General features: G+C 39.8%; 1 long non-coding RNA gene across 1 annotated transcript; it reads left to right on the top strand.

The window, feature by feature from the left end:
- Positions 1 to 1,771: 1,771 nt before the first annotated feature.
- Positions 1,772 to 10,699, top strand: LOC309797912. The gene is made up of 3 exons (XR_014292862.1): positions 1,772 to 1,896; positions 8,497 to 8,658; positions 10,399 to 10,699. It is a non-coding gene; the product is annotated as an uncharacterized lncRNA (long non-coding RNA).
- Positions 10,700 to 12,579: the final 1,880 nt, after the last annotated feature.

Below are 12,579 nucleotides of genomic sequence, written 5' to 3'. Positions count from 1 at the left end.
AACTCTGTATTATCCCCTTAATTTTTCTGTATATCTAAAACCATTCTAAAATAGATATAGTCTATTAGATAAAACAAAAAAGGTAATGGTGATTTGATTGTAACATCAGACTAGTGATACTTTGAGATAACTATAAAAACTGCCTTAGGAAATTGTCTGTGGTATCTGCTGGGGATATAGTCACAGGTACTCCTAATATTATTGTGGTTTGTTGTCTGCATTTAGATTTAAAGGACATGCTAAATACTAAATTGCAGCTAGAGGTTAGTGAAATTAAAGATGTAATATTCCCATCCAGATTCCACATACACTTTGATACATATTAAGAATCCCCTGCTCTTTGGTGAGGTCTAATTTTATGAAAGTGAAACTCAGAGAGATGAATTAGGTTGTTCCAGCTTTTAAAAAGCCCGCATTCTAGGGTCAAGAATTCTTACTGAGCCTTGTTGAAACTGTTTGCTACACTACCTCCTAATTTTGGAACTGCTAAACAGAGAGTTGGGAACTCTTCCTAGATTAAAAGTACTGCCTTGGCCTTGTGCAATTACACTGTTTAGGTTGCTGGACAAATCCAAGGATAAAACTGGCCTGGACCTAGTGATGGGCAATTCCAAAAGCAAGCTGAATGTGAGAAGTTCACTCACAGAGAACCCTAGTGTCAAAAAGCCTCTCTACTTGGGAATGGCTGAACACCGGGAAAATAACCCTGGTTCAGCTGTAAAGAGAGCACATCCTTGGCCTTTTTTCCCCCTTAAGTCCGGAAACTGATGATCTGGTCAGCTTAGGAGAGGGAGGGAGGGAAGGAGGGAGGGAGGAAAATGAGAGAGAGAGAGAAACCTGTTAATAGCTGGTGCCAATTTAAAGAGAGAAGGAAAGGGTTTATTATATACGTATATGCTAATATTATTCCTAAAGCCAATTCTGATAAATCCTTCGGGAAAGAAAGAGATGCAGCCACCTGTTAATGTGGCTTCAGCTTCTTTGTTTCCAAATGTTACAGCGGTCACCAGACCAGCCATTCCACTTGGGGCGGGGCCAGGGGGTTAGAGGGGGAACATCTGTCCACTAAGGACACTACTGAACAGCAACAAAATCTTGGGGCGACCCCTCTCTCTTTCCTCGAGTGCTTTCGCTAGCCGGTCCTACTTCCCCACTCCTTTGGGAGTTTCCTGTTCCATTACGTAGGCAAGAGGGCGAGAGGTCCCAGCTTTCCTAATTGTGAGTGGTTTGGCTGGGTGTGTACGTGCGAGTAACTCTGTGTGTGTGTGTGTGTGTGTGTGTGTGTGTGTGTGTGTGTTGAGGGAAAGTGGAGCTTGCTACAGGGGCTTAGAAAAACTAGTCGCCAATTTAAAATATTTTCGGAGTGTCTGAATGATATCTTCAAAGCTAATCCCACTCTCAAATTCAGCGAAATGAACAATACAGATAAGGAAGATGAAGAGGGTGGAAAACCCACACAGCGGAATGGAGCTGTCCATGCCGCGGGAGTGACAGGGGAGCGCTCAGAGGTAAGGCGCTCTGCAGAGAAAGTCACTCTGGCTCTTCTCTCTCGGTCCACCAGCCGGCGACGCTTCTTCTGTAAAAGCATTCCTAGAAAATAACCCTACAACCGGGAAGGGTAGCGATCTTTGAGTGCAGTTTCCAGGAGCCGGTCCCCGCAGCAGGGAGAGGCCCCTCTCCCCCCGCGGCTGGCGCGGAATGTGGCGATCCGGCCCGGCGCGGGGGATGACTTCCTGTGGCCGGAGCTCGGCGGCGGGAGCGGCGGGAGCAGCTGCTGCAGCTGGCAAGTGGGGTGGGGGCCGGCCGAACTGACCAAGCACAGACCCGGCGCGGCGGCACTGCGGCCCCGGGGCAGCCGGCGCGGGGACATGCGCTGATTCGATCCCTCCGGAGAAGGTAAGCAGCCCGGCTATTATTAGCCTCGGCCACACTGCGCGGTGCTTTCTGCTTGGTTAGTAATGGGGTTTGTAATACAGAGGGAAGAAGGGGAATATCCCTGCCACCTTCTGCAATGGGAAAAGGAGCAGCAACTGGAATTGAAATATTAATCAGCCAAGTGCTTGAGATGATTGGAGGAGCGGTGTTACTGGGCAAACAAAGAAGGCGGTCAGCCTCTGTAATCTTAAGATAATCAACCATTGCTGTGCCACACTCGCTTCGATATTGAAGAGGATTCAGAATGGAAAATAATTTGAGTTTCACTTTTACGTTGCTACCTTCAACCTTCGCTTGGTTAATTTCTGGTTTGCGAGCAGCAGGTTCTTGTCAGCAGCCTAGAGAAGTAATCGGAAATCTTCCCTCTCCTTTTGCCTTCCTCAGTCTTCTCCCTTTCCAGTTATTAGAATGGGTCTGCACATTTCAACGTCAAACACCCACTTCAGTACTGAACCTTTAGAAAGAATCTCAAATTAGAGGAGAAACTTACCTCCTGGAGTTCAGCTTGGGTTGAGCAGCACTTGTCCCCACTTCTCCCTTCATTTACCATCTTCTCTTGTCAGTCATTTCATTGATTCCCCCACCCCCCACCCCGGGGATGCTGTGCTCATTAACAAGCCAGCTCTTGTCAGCTCCTGTCCACCACCTCTGTTCCGTGACTGATTTTTCAAGGACCCAGAAAGGACATTGCCTTATACCATGTTTGGACTATTATCTGTGTCCTTCCCCAAAATACATGGCATGAAAAATCCTTTAAACCCAGTACCCACATGGTTTCCGATAACTCCCTTCATTGTAGTCACTGCAGCTACCAGATGGGTTTCGAGGACAGCAGAATCTGTTGGGGTGTGAGAAAGAGGGCTATACCTACATATTTTGCTCCACGTGCATAAGAATAGGTGGAAGTAGAAATGCAAATGTCAGTCTGTCCCGTTTTTCTTGAAGCTTTTTTAGTCCAGCTAGGTTGTGAGACACCTAGCTGGGTAGGGTATGGGGCAAGTCCTCCTGCAAAAGCAAGCAGTGTGTTTGTCCTAGGATTCCCCCAATAACCTCAAAAGAGATTCCAGAGAGGCTTTTCCCACAGGCAGTCAGAAAGCCAGGGGAGGTGGGCAAAGTAAACCTCAGGTTATTTGGGCATCCTCAAGTTAGTCTCCCCTTTTGGGGGTTCTGACCTAGGATTTCCCCACAAACGCTTTGCTGCTGAGCTCAAGTGCCCATTCTTGTTGCTCACCTAGGGATGTACAATTGAATGATATTCTGTGAAATGGTGAAGATTGCTATGGTGGGGATTACAAATGTGCCACTTCACCAACAGAGAACAGTTGCAATAAGCCAGACTGTGTGGTGTCTGTGTGCCAATATTCCATTTAAAAAGAGATTTGTTATCTTTAAATCTGAAATTAAAGAGACAGTTTGACTCAAAAGGCCATGGGTTTTATTTTAACAAATTAAAATAGGAGACCAATGAAAAAGAGGTCCAGGGTTTATAGCTATCCTTCTTACCTTCTTTTTTTAAATATTGCTTTAGAACAAGATACTGGTTCTGAAAAATCATGTTACTTCTATTATATATCATTATTGTTTTTCTGATTACAAATTCTCTATTTATAGATACACTTTGGAAAGAGTTGAGTTGGTTTCTTTGTCTCTATCTTCAGTATATGAGGCAGAAGGAGTGGAGGGGGGTGGGCAAATCCCACTCCAAATGGCCCCCTCAGAGAACTGTTCCCCGGACCATGCAAACCTCTGGACCGATATTGTTTTGGCTGGTTGTTATTATTATCTTTAAATGTGGTTTGGGTTTGAAATATTAAATTTTCAATATTCTAAATTTTGTCTCAGGCACACCAACTAGAAGAGAGAACAAAGAACAAGAATAGCAAAACTATTTTCCACCTTTCTTACCTAATTGTAAAATATTTAATTATATGAATAATTATTCTGAATAATAAGTGAAAAACATATTAAAATAATAATTCATTTTTTAGAAAGTAGCCCAAGGTTTATGAAATACAGGTTAGTGCAATTGATCTTAAGTACAGTAAAAATTTCTGTAATTTTGAAAGGTGTTTTTATGTTGAGTATTAGTACATGAAAATATGCTAATGATGGTTAGAAATTGAAATGTCTGTTACTTGGTTTCTGAAGAAACTGAGTTCTTTGGCAAGAAATGGGTCAGGATTAGGGGACTGGAGCCGCCAAAGCCGGCATCATACCTGCCAGTGATTGTATAGGTGAGATGAATGCATTAAGTTATGGATTAGGGTTGGAGAAGCCTTCTGGGGAAGAAAGAAAACAAGATAGAAAATAGAATTTGTTATTTTAGTGCAACTAAGATAATTAAATTTAAGGTATTTCTGAATTTGGACTTCGTTATATTTAAACAATTTCTGAGGAAAGTTTCTAAATTCAAAGCCCTAGGTAGAAATAGTTGTATGATTTCCTAACCGAAACTAATTTATGACTCTATTTCCTTTGTTAAAAACGTTTCCCAGAGAAAGGAAAAATTAATTGCCCCGTGTTAAGGAGGAGTAATACCAAATAGAAGGATGTATTCTATTAGTTGCTAAATGAACTGTAGGAACTTTTTTGTAGATATGACAAGATAGAATTGAAATCAATCTGCTTTCCAATCACGTAAAAAAAAAAAACATGTAGTCTGGTGGGTGGTCAGTGTTATCAGTAATTTAAGACTTGAGTACCCACTTAGGATTCACAAAGTTGCCCTCTCTTTACAAAAGGCATTTTCTGGTGCTGCATTACTGCCATTAGCTACAATTGAAATAGACTTATCCTGAGATTTTGAAAAACAGAAAAAGAAATAGTAGGATTCATAAGGCTTTGCCTCCACTGAGAATGGGTAGAAAAAGTGCTATTTTGAAAGTTATCAATGGCCTCTTAATTGCCAGATTTCTGCGCTGTTTCAACCTGCTCTTTATGCCTTTATTTTTAAGTTCTCTTCTAAGTTCTTTTTTAAAAATTTTACTGCTTAGTGTTTTATTCACTAAAATAGCATTTTTAATTGAAGTATAGTTGATGTGTAATATTATATAAGTTACAGGTGTAAAATATAGTGACTCACAATTCTTAAAGGTTATACTCCATTTATAGTTATAAAATATTGGCTATATTTTCTGTGCTATGCAGTATATCCTTATAGCTCATTTTATAATAATAGTTTGTACCTCCTAGTCTCCTATCCCTATACTGTTCTTTTTTTAAAAATTAAATACTTGTGTTCAAAAGTATTATTAATAAGTAATACATAAAGAGATATCTCTTTATCTAGTTTCTCACTAATCCCCTTAAATTACCTCATGACCAGCCTAGAACAAGTGCTGTTTATTTCTAGTTTGTGCCTCATGATATCACGACTATATGTCTTCATTTGTTCCTTTCACTCACCCTGCTACACGTTGAAACCTTGCTCACAGCATACACTGCCTCTTCCATGAACCCTTCCCCATACCCACCTTCCTTCTCATTTCAGATGTGTTTCTCCCTTGTCTAAATGCCTGTGGCACTTTCTATTTTGGTCTATCCTTTAGTTTGAACATGATTTGCTGTTGTAAAATAACCCTAGGGAGCAGAGTCTTTGACTAACAACTTTTTATCACCTGAAACTCATAATACAGTGCCCAGCTATGTATATGCAAAGTAGACGTTCAGCAATTTGATTTTAGTGAAGAAATTAGCTATTATTTTCCAGGGGTGTATATCCACCTACTCTAATATCCAAGTTAGGCTCTAAATAGTGTGTGCAGGTACATTTTAGTTTAAAATCCCTATATAATAATATAGTGAAAGTAAATTCAAACAGTTATATTCAACAAAAGTTATTGTGAGCTTACATGCCCTTAAGTGGATATTGGCTCATCCGTATCAAAAAGCATAGTAAGCATTACAAAAGAAAACTTTAAAGAAGACATTGTACCAGCTTTCAGTATGCTTTCATTCTACGGAAAACAAGTAAGCAGGGGAAGATGTCTTGCGTAAATAAGTACTAGTCTTAAAGCGCTCTGCTAGGTACTTTCATCTATGGTGTATAATTTCATCCTTCTACTATATGCTAATTTTACACTGAGACTCAGAGATCTTACCTAAATGGCAGAGATTCTTTCCACATTCACATGCTGTTCTTTGAAGTGTTAACGAGTGAAGGAAAACTATAAAAACATAATCAGAGTAGTTTAAAATGGTTTTGTGGTCAGGCTTTCCAGTGCTTTTTAAACTTTTGGGTCTTAACATCCCCTTTAATAATTCAATAAAGGCTATGCGTCCACTCCCCAAGTACATACACAACACACACACATAGAATTTTGCCTGTAATTGCAGGTGTTCGCGGACCTAATAAAGCCCTCCTTTGCAAATGCTTTAAGGACATCTACGCTGGGCTCAGTTTTTCGTTTTGCTTGTTCTATGCTTAATATTTATTTTTGTACCTATTAAAATTAAACACATTGTTATCTGTTATAGTTGAGATATAAACCTAAGCAGCTTCGTACTTTACAACTTTTCTTTTTGCATTTTTGTATTCTGTCCTTCTCTCTCACACAAACACACAAATTTATATAAATGAGATCAAATAATACTTTCCTGTGAAGAGAATGCTTAGAATTTATTCTTAACGATGTTTCTATATATCACACATCAGTGTTAGCTATAGTCATCATGTTGTACATTATGTCCATAGTATGTATTTATCTTACAATTGGAAGCTTGTACCTTTGACCGTCTTCCTCCAATTTCCCCTCCCCTGACCCTCTGTCTCCTGTAACCACAGGTCTGATCTCTTTTTCTGATTGTTTTCTTTTTCTTTAGGTTCCACATATAAGTGAGATCATATAGTGTTTGCCTTTCTTTCTCTGACTTATTTAACTTAGCATAAAGCCTTCAAGGTCCATTTCTGTTGTCTCAAATGGTAGCATTTCTTTGTTTTCTTACAGATGAATAATATTTCAGTGTGTGTGTGTGTATATACATATAATACGTATATATCTATAAATATATAAAACAACCTCTTTACCCATTTGTCCATCAATGGGCACTTAGATTGTTTCCATGTCTTGGCTATTATAAATAATGCTGCTATGAACATGGGGGTGCAGATATCTTTTTGAGTTAGTGTTTTCATTTTCTTTGGATATATTCCCAGAAGTGGAGTTGCTAGATATATGTAGTTCTAGTCTTAATTTTTGAGGATCCTCCATACTGTTTTCCATACTGGCTTTACCAATCTACAATCCCACCAACAGCACAAGGCTTCCCTTTTCTCCACAGCCTCACGAGCATTTGTTATCTCTTGACACTTTTGAGGATGACTGTTCTAACAGGTGTGAGGTAATATCTCAATGTGGTTTTAATGTGCATTTCCCTAATGACTAGTGGTATTGAGCATCTTTTCATGTACCTGTTGGCTTTTCGTGTGTCTTCTTTGGAGGAATGTCTATTCGGGTCCTTTGCTCATTTTTTTAATTGGGTAATTTTCTTTTTTGCTATTGATTTGTATGAATTTTTAATTTATTTTGGATAGTAACCCTTATCAGATATATGGTTTACAAATATGTTTTTTGCATTCTATAGGTTGTCTTTTCAATCACTTTGTTGATTTGTTTTTGCTTTTGTTTGCTGTGCAGAAGCTTTTTAGTTTGATGTAGTTCCATTTGTTTATTTTTTATTTTGTCGTTTGTGTTTTCAGTGTCATATCCAAAAAGTCATTACCAAACCCATGTAATGAGCTTTATTCCTATGTTTTCTTCTGGCAGTTGCATAGTTTCAGGTCTTACATTTGAGTCTTTAATCCAATTCAAGTTAGTTTGTGAGTGGTATAAGATATTGGTCCAATTTCATTCTTTTACATGTGAATATCCAATTATCCCAGGGTTCCCTTGTATGTAACTTCTCTCTTTTCTCTTGCTGGTCTTAAAATTCTTTCTTTGTTTTTGACTTTTGATGATTTAATTGCAATGTGTCTCAGAGTAGCCCTATTTGAGTTCAACCTATTTGGGCTTGTTTGGACTTCATGGATATGGATGTCCATTTCTCATCCTAGGTTTGGGAAGGTTTCATCCACTATTGCTTTAAATATACTTTTTTTCCCTTTCTCTCTCTCTTTTCTTCTTCTGGGATTCCCATACATGAACATTGTTTACTTTATTGTGTCCCATAATTTCCATAGGCTTTCTTCACTCTTTTTATTCTTTTCCTTTTTGTTCCTTTCACTGGGTAATTTCTAAAGTCCTGTCCTCCAGTTTCCTGATTCTTTCTTCTGCATGGTCGAATCTACCTTTGAAACTTTCTATTGAATTCTTCAGTTCAGTTATTGTATTTTTAAAATCTAGTGTTCCTGTTTCTTTGATGTTGCTACTTCCTTGTCAAACTTCTTGTCTTGTTCAAGCATTGTTTTCCTAATTTCACTTAGCTGTCTGTGTTTTCTTGTAGTTCACTAAACTTCCTTAGGAGGATTATTCTGAATTCTTTGACAGTTCATAGATATTCTTTTTTTTTTTTTGTGGTGTGTGGGCCTCTCACTGTTGTGGCCTCTCCCGTTGTGGAGCACAGGCTCCGGACGTGCAGGCTCAGCAGCCATGGCTCATGGGCCCAGCCTGCTCTGCGGCATGTGGGATCCTCCTGGACCGGGGCACGAACCCGCATCCCCTGCATCGGCAGGCGGACTCTCAACCACTGCGCCACCAGGGAAGCCCAGATCTTCATTTTTTTAAGGTCAGTTATTGGAGTTTTATTACTTTCCTTTGGTGGTGTCCTATTTGCCTAATTTTTGTGATCCTTGATTCCTTACATTGGTATCTGCATATCTGAATAATTGGGCTCTTCCTCCAGACTTAACTGGGTATTATATTCAGTAGTAGTAGTACATGGGGCTATGAATTAGTTTTCTGGCAGAGAATCAGAGCTTGTATAGGACCTGGCTCTGGACAGGACCCAGAGCCTGTATAGTTCATTGTTTGGGAACCCAAATCAGGCCAGAGTGTGCACTTAATTCCCTGGTCAGGTGAGGGCACTGGTTTTGCCCTGCAGAAGGGGGAGGCCACAGGCTGTGCTGTCTGTTCAAGTGCCACTGTATCTAGGGCTGTTTAATGGGCTGTACAGCTTCCCATGTTCTCTGGTTAGGTTCCCCAGTTGGACGTGCTGAAGGCTGTATTCAGCGATGAGTAGGGCTATGAATTAGATTTCCTGCCTGGGTGCAGCAGGAGAAGCAACTCTAAAGCCAGTAAAACTCTTTGTTGTCTTAACTCAAGCTGATCCACACTCCACGTTCTGTGGCTGAACAAGGCCACTGGCTTTGCTTTGCAGACTATCAGCTCTGTCTACCCTTCTCTAGGCTTGAGCACTACTGGGCCACACAATTTCTAGGAGTTGTCACCAATCCTTCTAGTTAGATGGGCCAGGAAGACACTCTCCACAGCAGATGGGATGGGGCTAGTCCCAGTTCCTTTGCCTGGGTGGGATGAGGAGGGACCACTCCAGGCGACTCTTAATTTCTCAAACAGGCTCCCCAGTTGGGAGGAGCTGGGAGCTCCTCTCAGCCTTGGATATGAATGAATCTCCCTGCCTGTGCATGGTACAGGATCCCTCCACACCTGATACTGGCTCTGCTTTGTACCAGAGCCAGTGATGAGCTCTGGCTGCCTGCCTCTTGGCTGGAGCACGACTGGGCCAAATGGCTTCCAGGATTTATTGCCAGCGCTTTTGGTCAGATGGCCAGAAGACACTCTCCACAGTGGGTGGGCTGTGACTCTGCTCTTTCCCTGGGTATGGGCAAACCAGGTTCAAGGGCCAGATGCGTATCAGGTGGATCTGTACCCTGCTGAGTTCCCCGGTTGTAGTGTCCCACCAACCTGGCTCTGTAGATAAGCAAAGGTGCCAGTTGTGATCACTACTTGGGCACTGCAGGTATGAATTCCATCGGTCGCAATCCATGTGCTGGCTGTTGCATGCCCCTTCCCCCTTCATCACAGTCCAACTTTTAGTGGTCAAACCCTGCAGATTCCCCTGCAATCCCAGTGGAGCAGGTTAGAGCAGTGGCTCCCACAAAGCAACCCCAATGCTAGTGGTGGTGCTTGCTGTCCCCCAGTTCTCTTCTCCTACTGGAGGAACCAGAGGTTCAGGGGAGACCTCACCCATGGTGCCCCACTGGCTTGGGGGAGGGGCAGTGTGGTCAACGTGTAGCTCCTTTTCTCACCCTTCTAATGCAGTCTGTCTTGGTCTCTGTGGTGCACGGGGGTGCTTCAGCCTCACCTCCATGTTCTAGGATTCTCTCAAATAGTGTCCTGTTTCCAAATAATTGTTAGGTGTTCCTCCTGTGGGGGACGTGGAGCCAGGAATGACCTTGGTGATGTCACCCCACTCTGGGCTTACTTTGACAATATGTGTGTCCTTTATAGCCCAGACATTTCTGGTACTTGAAATGAGGTTCTCCTTTTATTGTTCTCCCTGCTTTAGGACCTAAACTGGGAGCTCTTCATTAGCACTGGCACAAAGGCTGCTGAGATGACTAGGAAGCAAGTGCCAAGGAGGATAGTGAATCAAAGAACCTTGATTCATGGAAAAGGAATCCCAGAAGGAGCTCTAAACGTTACACATTCCAAAGGATTTATTCAGAGTTTCCCAATCAAAATCATTTTTACAAAAAAGAAACAGTTCTCAGACTTCGAGTAGTATACTGCCAAGTATGTGGAAGAACATTGCCAGCAGTTGAGTGGTGTGGTCTGCTTTGAAATATATTCAGTTTGCTTAGGATGGACATATGTCTACTTCAAAGTTACTATTTCTTTCTAGTAATGCTGTCTACAGTACTATATTTGCTTTTGGCAAGTTAAGAAAACAATGACATCCCTCCCAGGTTCTAAAACAATTACCAGCATAAAAATACATTAAACTTTTTAGCTGATACTTAAGGAAACCAGTACTAGCTAGCATTCCTACTGATGCTAGTATTCAAAGAGAGGCATGACAAAACCATTAATCTAGAAAACACCAGGTTGGAAAGATGGAGAGAAAGAACTCAAGAGGACTACTTAAGCTGTTGCTTTCTTTACATGTCCCCAAATATGATAATAACCATATAAGCTCCTAAAATAAGTGCAATTTTATGCAAACTTCATAGTATGCCTAGTATGAGGTAAATTTGTACTTTATTTTATAGTATAATTTTATTTTTTATTTTGGTAAAATGTCCCATAATGTAAAATTTACCATTTTAACCATTTTTAAGTGTATCATTTATTGGTATTAAGTACATTCACAATGTTGAGCAACCATTACCATTATCCATTTTAAGACCTTTCTTGTTATCCCAAACAGAAACTGTACTCACTAAACAATAACCCCTTATTTCTCCCCTCCCCTTAGCCTCTGGTTAACTCTATTCTATTTTCTGGGTTTATAATTTGCCTATTCTAACTACCTCATATAAGTGGAATCATATAATAGTTGTCCTTTTGTGTCTGGCTTCTTTCACTTAACATAATGTTTTCAAAGTTTATCCATGTTATAGCATGTAGCAGCATTTCATTCCTTTTTAAAGCCATACAATGTATAGTGATTTTTAGTTGCAAAACACTTTTAGTACATTGTGTTTCTATTATATTAATGATATCTAGCATATATCACTACCATATTACCTTTAGTAGATGCCCAGTAATGTGTACTATGAGTGAGCCATAATTTCATTCAGTCAAAACCCATTGATAAACATTTATTAAGTTCCAAACAGTTTTATGATTTCAATAAATGTGGTAATGGACATAGAGGTTCATGTCTTTATGTCCTGGAGCTTTTACTTTTGAGGGAAGAATTCTTGGAGTGGCATGGAATGGTATTGTTGGATCAGAGATTATGCAGAAACATTTATCATTTGAATACATACATTGACTATAAAAACCATCAACTTCTTCAACAGATAATATTCCTGTATTTTATGTAACCATTTATGACTATCTTAAAAATGAATGCAAGTAATGTAAGGGAATCCACTTAATGTGATTTGAGCAAGGAAACATTCTCACTTTTTTCATTTCTAGTTCATGGAAGAAAATTCCTATACACAAGTATTGAAATATTTCAAGTCTCTGGATCACACATTTCATCATTTCAAAAATATTGCAGAGTACATCACGGATGTCAGTCAAGTCTTGTAACAACAGTGTAGAAAACTAGTAACATTTATAGCTAGTTTGTTTTTAAGCTTCAGCAATGGATCAATTCTATCCAGCCTAATCTGTAATTTTAATTAGATTAATTTTTAAAATAAAAAGATTAATTTTTAATTTAAAAGTATTTTTAGTTCATATTTATGTACCTGCATTATGGTAAATCTTTTATTTTGTTGTTTTTTTTCTTAGTTTCTCTTCAGAGTATCTTTTAAAATTTATTTTTAAACAGAATAATTAAAGCCCAAAGATGAGAATGTCTCATTTAAGATAAACTAAAGGACGTTGGAATAGCTGAAGTATGAACACAATTGGCACAACTTTTCACTACCCTCCTTAGAAGAAGACTGTTTTGATTTGCATGGTCCAAGAAAGGAGAAACAGATAACTTGCTGGGGATTGCATCCTGCTTTACTTAAATTAGACATTAACAGGCTAAAAGGGCAAGGATGAAGCAACATGTTTATAACAT

Source organism: Mesoplodon mirus (genome assembly GCF_964341445.2).
Source record: "Mesoplodon mirus genome assembly, contig: HAP1_SCAFFOLD_1216, whole genome shotgun sequence".
Lineage (NCBI taxonomy): Eukaryota > Metazoa > Chordata > Mammalia > Artiodactyla > Ziphiidae > Mesoplodon > Mesoplodon mirus.
This window is presented reverse-complemented; position numbering and strand designations above follow the sequence as displayed.